Genomic DNA, 7439 nt, shown 5'->3' on the forward strand with positions numbered 1-7439 from the left:
CTTCAAACATCGATGACATCTTTTTTTTCCTGTTTTCTCTACCTACCTAAACATCAGCTGTCTCCCGTTTCCCGAGAGTTCGCCGACCAGTTTTGCTTTCAAACTGAAAAAAACTACAGTTTAACTTCACCAGGCACAATCATCAGAATGAGATGCAGGAAAATATTAACCCAGAATGGTTTTACCGTCCAGTGTGAGAAACATTTTACAAATGATAAAAAAGGTATTTGTGCGGATCTGCGAATTCGGTTTTTGTGGAATAATTCGACCAAGGGCTATGATGTATACTATAGCATCGGTGGAGAGTAAGTCCAATCATACAGCTTCATCCCACCCCGGGAGCAGATGAGCGCTAGCGAATGTTCTCAGCCACCTGGAGGAGGAGGTTCAGCGTGGAAGAAATGTTACCAGACTTCGCCGATCTGGTGTCTGAACTTTTTTTTTGATAATCTCAGAGATTGGGTGTGCAGATGGACGGTTGGAGTTCTGGGAGGGAACGACTGGTAACTTTAAGGTAAATTGTTTGGAGTCATTTGTTTTTATTACAACTATTGACGGACGTTTCATTGCAGGGTATATATGAAGCCGAAAACACCCACAACAATGGGGTAACTAACACATAGCTCGCCGGTGACAAAGTGATAGTCGCACGGTTGAGTGGAGGAATCGATTTTCTGAAACTGGAAACGTATACGCAAGGTTGTCAGATCGATTGGGGATTTACGTCTGCATAAGGGCGAAGTAAGTTCTATGTTTCAAGCAATTTTTTAAGCTCACCTAGGGCGCAGAACGGACAGATTTTACTTGTTCTTTTAAAACACTGTTCATTCTAAGTTATTTTATTTTCAGTCTGTAATGAGTATGTAATCAAGTGCCTTAATTCTTATTCTTTTTTAGCCCACGCACGTACCGGTTCGGCAGGAAGCATTAGTTAATTTCAGCAATCCGTCCACAGCGTTGCCAGCTCAACATCACGCATCCGACAAGGAGCTTCGATGTGTCCTGGAGTTTCACCAGCAGCGTCACCGGTGACATGTTTGGAAGTGGCGAGCGGTACAGTCATGACTGGCAGCCAGGGCCACACTTTTAAAGTATTCCGGCTAGATAGCCACCTATTGCAGTTCACCCTAAACGGCTATTGCGGTCCTATCACATGTATTTTCATAGACCAGTGGCAGGCGCATCTGGTTACCAGGATGGTGTGCTATGTGTGTGGGACTTGATACGGGGTATGTCAGCCAAATTTACGGTATGGCCTAAATCTACATAATTAAATTGATTGGTTATTTTTAGGTGCCTGTATGTGCAAAATTGAAGCGACAAAATTGACGACTCAATCGTCGCACTTGCCTGTTCCCCGAGTTACGCAATATCGCTTGGACTGGACGAACGAATACGGATCTGGGATAGATTTCAGGGTCGTATGGGACGACAATACTGGAGATGTAGCTCGGGAAGTCAGGCTTGACTGTTCCAATTCACAGCTAAATCCGAAGATTATGCTACCTGCCAGTGGTTCGGTAATTTGTGACTACGGAAATCGAATGAGAATCGTTCGTTTCCCACTTGTGGCGGCGGAAAAGTGGTTCGGTCCGGGGAATCGTAATCGGCCAGCTGTACAGCTGCAGCCTCCGAACGAAGCCATTGCTAGCACGAGTCTTTGATTTGGAAGGATAGTTGCTGAGGACCATTCTCACAATAGTATAAAAGTTCTAAGTTCTAACCTCAAAAACAGACAACAATAAAATGTATTTCTTTCAGAGTTGATAATATCCATTACATGATCAAATGCGCTGATGGGTATGAATATGCATGTGTACGGTTTGGTAACCAGTACAATTTACACCTTTCTATGCAGTGCACGGCCACCAATGATTCTTCCATAAATTTAGACATTGTGCCGAACAAGAGTAAATTCGCGTATATAAAATATATAGGAGGCCCTATTTTCACAGTCACGTCACTTAGTGACTAGAAGGAAATTTTCTTCTAGTCACTAGGTGACGTGACTGTGAGAATAGGGGCTTGGAGCATATCGCTGTCTGTGCACGGAACTGAACATGATTAAATTTTTGGCTCACGCGCATTTAAACGATCACTTAGCCTATGTGTCCGCATGTGACTGGTGGGGTAGCGTTGAGGGATTTTGTCGCCGCTCACGGTACATTTCTATTTCTTCTCACTAATGTGTAAGTACATTTGCTGCACCCGCTTCTAGTGAATACATTGGAGCAGATATCACAAATAGATCCGAAAAAGTTATTTCTTCGGGAGAAACGCTTCTCACATATCTCGAATTCCCGAAGTCCTGGTGAAATTATGGTTGATATAACAAATTCTGCCTGTTTCCCAGCATTCTGCTTGATATATTCCTGTCTATGATAGGCTACTAGTATATTCCGTCTGAAAATATCTAAATCGTTAGCAAAGAAACACTTGACATTAGTGACGATAGTCACCCGTATGAACGTTTGCAGATAGGCTAAAATGTTGTAGATAAAAGCTTTGTCGCATACGGTGCATTTGCATGGAGCAATTTAAAAAAAAAGTTCTTGAAAAATGCTTTACCCTCTACATCACATCCCTATCTTTGAATTGAACAGTCTGATTCCGTCAGCAGCGCCGCGTTGATGAATTAGTGGATTTTTTATAATTCCATGGATGAAATATACAGACTAGCAAAATTAGATTATAAGCTATACGGTTACGTTACAATGTCTTAGTTAATATCTTCCGCTAGAGATGGGCGAAACAGTTCACTTCGAAGAACCATTCCCGACTGAACAGTTCTGTAAAAAGAACTAGTTCAGATGAACCGTTCTTCCGTTCAGCTGATAATTTACTTGCATCTAGCGAATGTCTCTCAAAACATTCGATTCTTGGAGAGGAACCAAACAGATGCTTCCCAAACTATTATACCCCTGTATGCTTAACAAGTTCATCAAGGGTAGCGATTTCTTCATGATGTATAACTAGAGAAATAGAGAATGTGATGAATCGTTCTTCGCCGGTTCCATTCTGGGAGAGCACAGAGAGCGGTTTGTGGGACGGCAAGTCGGTTCATTTTCATTCGTTCGCCTAAAAATCGGTCCGAGAAATTCGCCAAACGGCTTTAGGTCAGGTTCAGTTCATTCGCTTTGAAGAGAATTGAGAACTACCGTTCTTTTAAAAAGAACTTCCGTTCGCTCATTCTCTTCGAAGAACCAGTTCACTTGAACCGTTCGCGAACGAATGGCCCATCTCTATCTTCCGCTACCCGACATTGTGAGGATTTGGTGTGATTATTTGTTGAAAGGAAGATTCCTTCACCGGATTAATAGTCAAACCAACAGATTTCTGTGGGATTATAATGAAATTAATAAAAAATTACATAAAATTTAAAACTTTTTCTTGGTTTCATCTTGTTTCATTAATTTGCGCCGTTGAAGCAGTTTGGTAAAACGTTCCTTATCAAACTCGTGCTTATCGCATAGCGCGAATTTCAAAATGTCGAATCTTTAACACTATAGCCAGAGCATGTAGTTCAGCATGTTAAGTTTGTCGCCGTGTGACGTAAGCTAAACCTCGAGTCTTAAGTTATTTTTCAAAGATTTACAATCTGGTACCAAATTCGATTATGATACCGGTGGGAATACCGTGTTGGAATCGTAATTCGATACTAGGGCGCAACTACCAAACCGTGGAATCTCAATCAGAATGCGATCCAACACTTTCCGGAACGGATCCGTTGGATAATTTTTGCTGGATCTCAGGGTGTGCTTCCTCGATGTAATCGGCTCAACTGATTCGTAAAGTGTTACATTACCCTTACTGGGCACCTGCAATGATGGCACCTAACCCACTAGGTTTACGTCGAAATATGTATAACTCGAATTTTCCACTCGCGTAAATATAGATGGTGCGATGGAATGTTTTCTTGGGGGGCATTACCGCATCGAGTTAGTTTTACAGATTTAAATAATTTTTTCAAGACCTTATAACAGTAATGGGACAATGCAAGATTGACAGTTTAGCGAGCTTGTTTACATGGTCTTAGAATATAAAAGCAATTCGAACCAAGCTTCGTTCTGGGTGAAATCAAAAATTTTCTAAGTCCATGTAAACAAACTCTCTGAACTGTCAGAAATGTGAGGTTATACATTTTCATGCAATGTTCTATAGCAAACTGTCAAAGATACACTCTCGAGTTCATTTGTGACGTCACCGTAAAGTAATGAACTTAGTATCGTGATTCACCACTTCATTTGCAGTGTTGCCGATAAAGCAAACTGAAATATGCAAAACAGTGCTGCCGAAACAAGTATTTCGAGTCTCACCATTCTTGATTTGGTGAAAATATTACTCAACATTCTTGCAATTTTCAATTTTCAAAAAATCATTAAAAAATCAGGGAATGTCACAAAAATCTCATTTTACCGTGAATGGTCTTAAAAATGTGATATCTTTGGATCAAAAATAAGAAAAACAGGGGTTAGGTCGGACAAGAAAGGTCTATTTAGGCAATATGAGCTACAATATGTATTTTAGAGGACACATTTGGCTACTAGAATTGCTATTTTACGTTGCTCTAGTAGTTGAGGCTTTTGAGAAAATATTTTTTTCCTTCAGTGGTCCTACATTACCGGTATATGGGAGAACATTTAAAAAAATCATAAAAAATACTAAAGTCAAATTAGGCAATATGAGCTACTATGTGTATTTTAGAGGACACATTTGGCTACTAGAATTGCTATTTTACGTTGCTCTAGTAGTTGAGACTTTTGAGAAAATAATTTTTTCCTTCAGTGGTCCTACATTACCGGCACATGGGAGAATATTTTAAAAAAATTATAAAAAATACTAATGTCAATTTAGGCAATATGAGCTACTATAAACATTTTAGGGGACCCATTTGGCTACTAGAATTGCTATTTTACGTTGCTCTAGTAGTTGAGGCTTTTGAGAAAATAATTTTTTCCTTCAGTGGTCCTACATTACCGGTATATGGGAGAACATTTAAAAAAAATCATAAAAAATACTAAAGTCAATTTAGGCAATATGAGCTACTATAGGTATTTTAGAGGACCCATTTGGCTACTAGAATTGCTATTTTACGTTGCTCTAGTGTTTGAGGCTTTTGAGAAAATAATTTTTTCCTTCAGTGCTCCTACATTACCGGTATATGGGAGAATATTTAAAAAAATCATAAAAAATACTAAAGTCAATTTAGGCAATATGAGCTACAATAGGTATTTTAGGGGACCCATTTGGCTACTAGAATTGCTATTTTACGTTGCTCTAGTAGTTGAGGCTTTTGAGAAAATAATTTTTTCCTTCAGTGCTCCTACATTACCGGCACATGGGAGAATATTTTAAAAAAATCATAAAAAATACTAAAGTCAATTTAGACAATATGAGCTACTATAGGTATTTTAGAGGACCCATTTGGCTACTAGAATTGCTATTTTACGTTGCTCTAGTAGTTGAGGCTTTTGAGAAAATAATTTTTTCCTTCAGTGGTCCTACATTACCGGTATATGGGAGAACATTTAAAAAAATCATAAAAAATACTAAAGTCAAATTAGGCAATATGAGCTACTATATGTATTTTAGAGGACCCATTTGGCTACTAGAATTGCTATTTTACGTTGCTCTAGTAGTTGAGGCTTTTGAGAAAATAATTTTTTCCTTCAGTGGTCCTACATTACCGGTATATGGGAGAACATTTTAAAAAAAATCATAAAAAATACTAAAGTCAATTTAGGCAATATGAGCTACTATAGGTATTTTAGAGGACACATTTGGTTACTAGAATTGCTATTTTACGTTGCTCTAGTAGTTGAGGCTTTTGAGAAAATAATTTTTTCCTTCAGTGGTCCTACATTACCAGCACATGGGAGAATATTTTAAAAAAATCATAAAAAATACTAAAGTCAATTTAGGCCATATCAGCTACTATAGGTATTTTAGAGGACACATTTGGCTACTAGAATTGCTATTTTACGTTGCTCTAGTAGTTGAGGCTTTTGAGAAAATAACTTTTTCCTTCAGTGCTCCTACATTACCGGCACATGGGAGAATATTTTAAAAAAATCATAAAAATACTAAAATCAATTTAGGCAATATGAGCTACTATAGGTATTTTAGAGGACCCATTTGGCTACCAGAATTGCTATTTTACGTTGCTCTAGTAGTTGAGGCTTTTGAGAAAATAATTTTTTCCTTCAGTGCTCCTACATTACCGGCACATGGGTGAATATTTTAAAAAAATCATAAAAAATACTAAAGTCATTTTAGGCAATATGAGCTAGAGATGGGCCATTCGTTCGCGAACGGTTCAAGTGAACTGGTTCTTCGAAGAGAATGAGCGAACGGAAGTTCTTTTTAAAAGAACGGTAGTTCTCAATTCTCTTCAAAGCGAATGAACTGAACCTGACCTAAAGCCGTTTGGCGAATTTCTCGGACCGATTTTTAGGCGAACGAATGAAAATGAACCGACTTGCCGTCCCACAAACCGCTCTCTGTGCTCTCCCAGAATGGAACCGGCGAAGAACGATTCATCACATTCTCTATTTCTCTAGTTATACATCATGAAGAAATCGCTACCCTTGATGAACTTGTTAAGCATACAGGGGTATAATAGTTTGGGAAGCATCTGTTTGGTTCCTCTCCAAGAATCGAATGTTTTGAGAGACATTCGCTAGATGCAAGTAAATTATCAGCTGAACGGAAGAACGGTTCATCTGAACTAGTTCTTTTTACAGAACTGTTCAGTCGGGAATGGTTCTTCGAAGTGAACTGTTTCGCCCATCTCTAATATGAGCTACTGTAGGTATTTTAGAGGACACATTTGGCTACTAAAATTGCTATTTTACGTTGCTCTAGTATGTGAGGCTTTTGAGAAAATAATTTTTTCCTTCAGTGGTCCTACATTACCGGTATATGGGAGAACATTTAAAAATATCATAAAAAAATACTAAAGTCAATTTAGGCAATATGAGCTACTATATGTATTTTAGAGGACCCATTTGGCTACTAGAATTGCTATTTTACGTTGCTCTAGTAGTTGAGGCTTTTGAGAAAATAATTTTTTCCTTCAGTGGTCCTACATTACCGGTATATGGGAGAACATTTAAAAAAATCATAAAAAATACTAAAGTCAATTTAGGCAATATGAGCTACTATAGGTATTTTAGAGGACCCATTTGGCTACTAGAATTGCTATTCTACGTTGCTCTAGTAGTTGAGGCTTTTGAGAAAATAATTTTTTTCTTCAGTGCTCCTACATTACCAGTATATGGGAGAACACTTAAAAAAAATCATAAAAAATACTAAAGTCAATTTAGGCAATATGAGCTATTATAGGTATTTTAGAGGACCCATTTGGCTACTAGAATTGCTATTTTACGTTGCTCTAGTAGTTGAGGCTTTTGAGAAAATAATTTTTTCCTTCAGTGCTC

General features: G+C 38.2%; 1 long non-coding RNA gene across 1 annotated transcript; it reads left to right on the forward strand.

The window, feature by feature from the left end:
- Nucleotides 1-1152: 1152 nt before the first annotated feature.
- On the forward strand, nucleotides 1153-1762 carry LOC131682155 (uncharacterized). Its single transcript, XR_009304038.1, has 2 exons — nucleotides 1153-1229; nucleotides 1294-1762. It is a non-coding gene; the product is annotated as an uncharacterized LOC131682155 (long non-coding RNA).
- The last annotated feature ends 5677 nt before the right edge of the window (nucleotides 1763-7439 follow it).

This window comes from Topomyia yanbarensis, chromosome 1 (assembly GCF_030247195.1).
Source record: "Topomyia yanbarensis strain Yona2022 chromosome 1, ASM3024719v1, whole genome shotgun sequence".
Taxonomy (NCBI): Eukaryota; Metazoa; Arthropoda; class Insecta; order Diptera; family Culicidae; genus Topomyia; species Topomyia yanbarensis.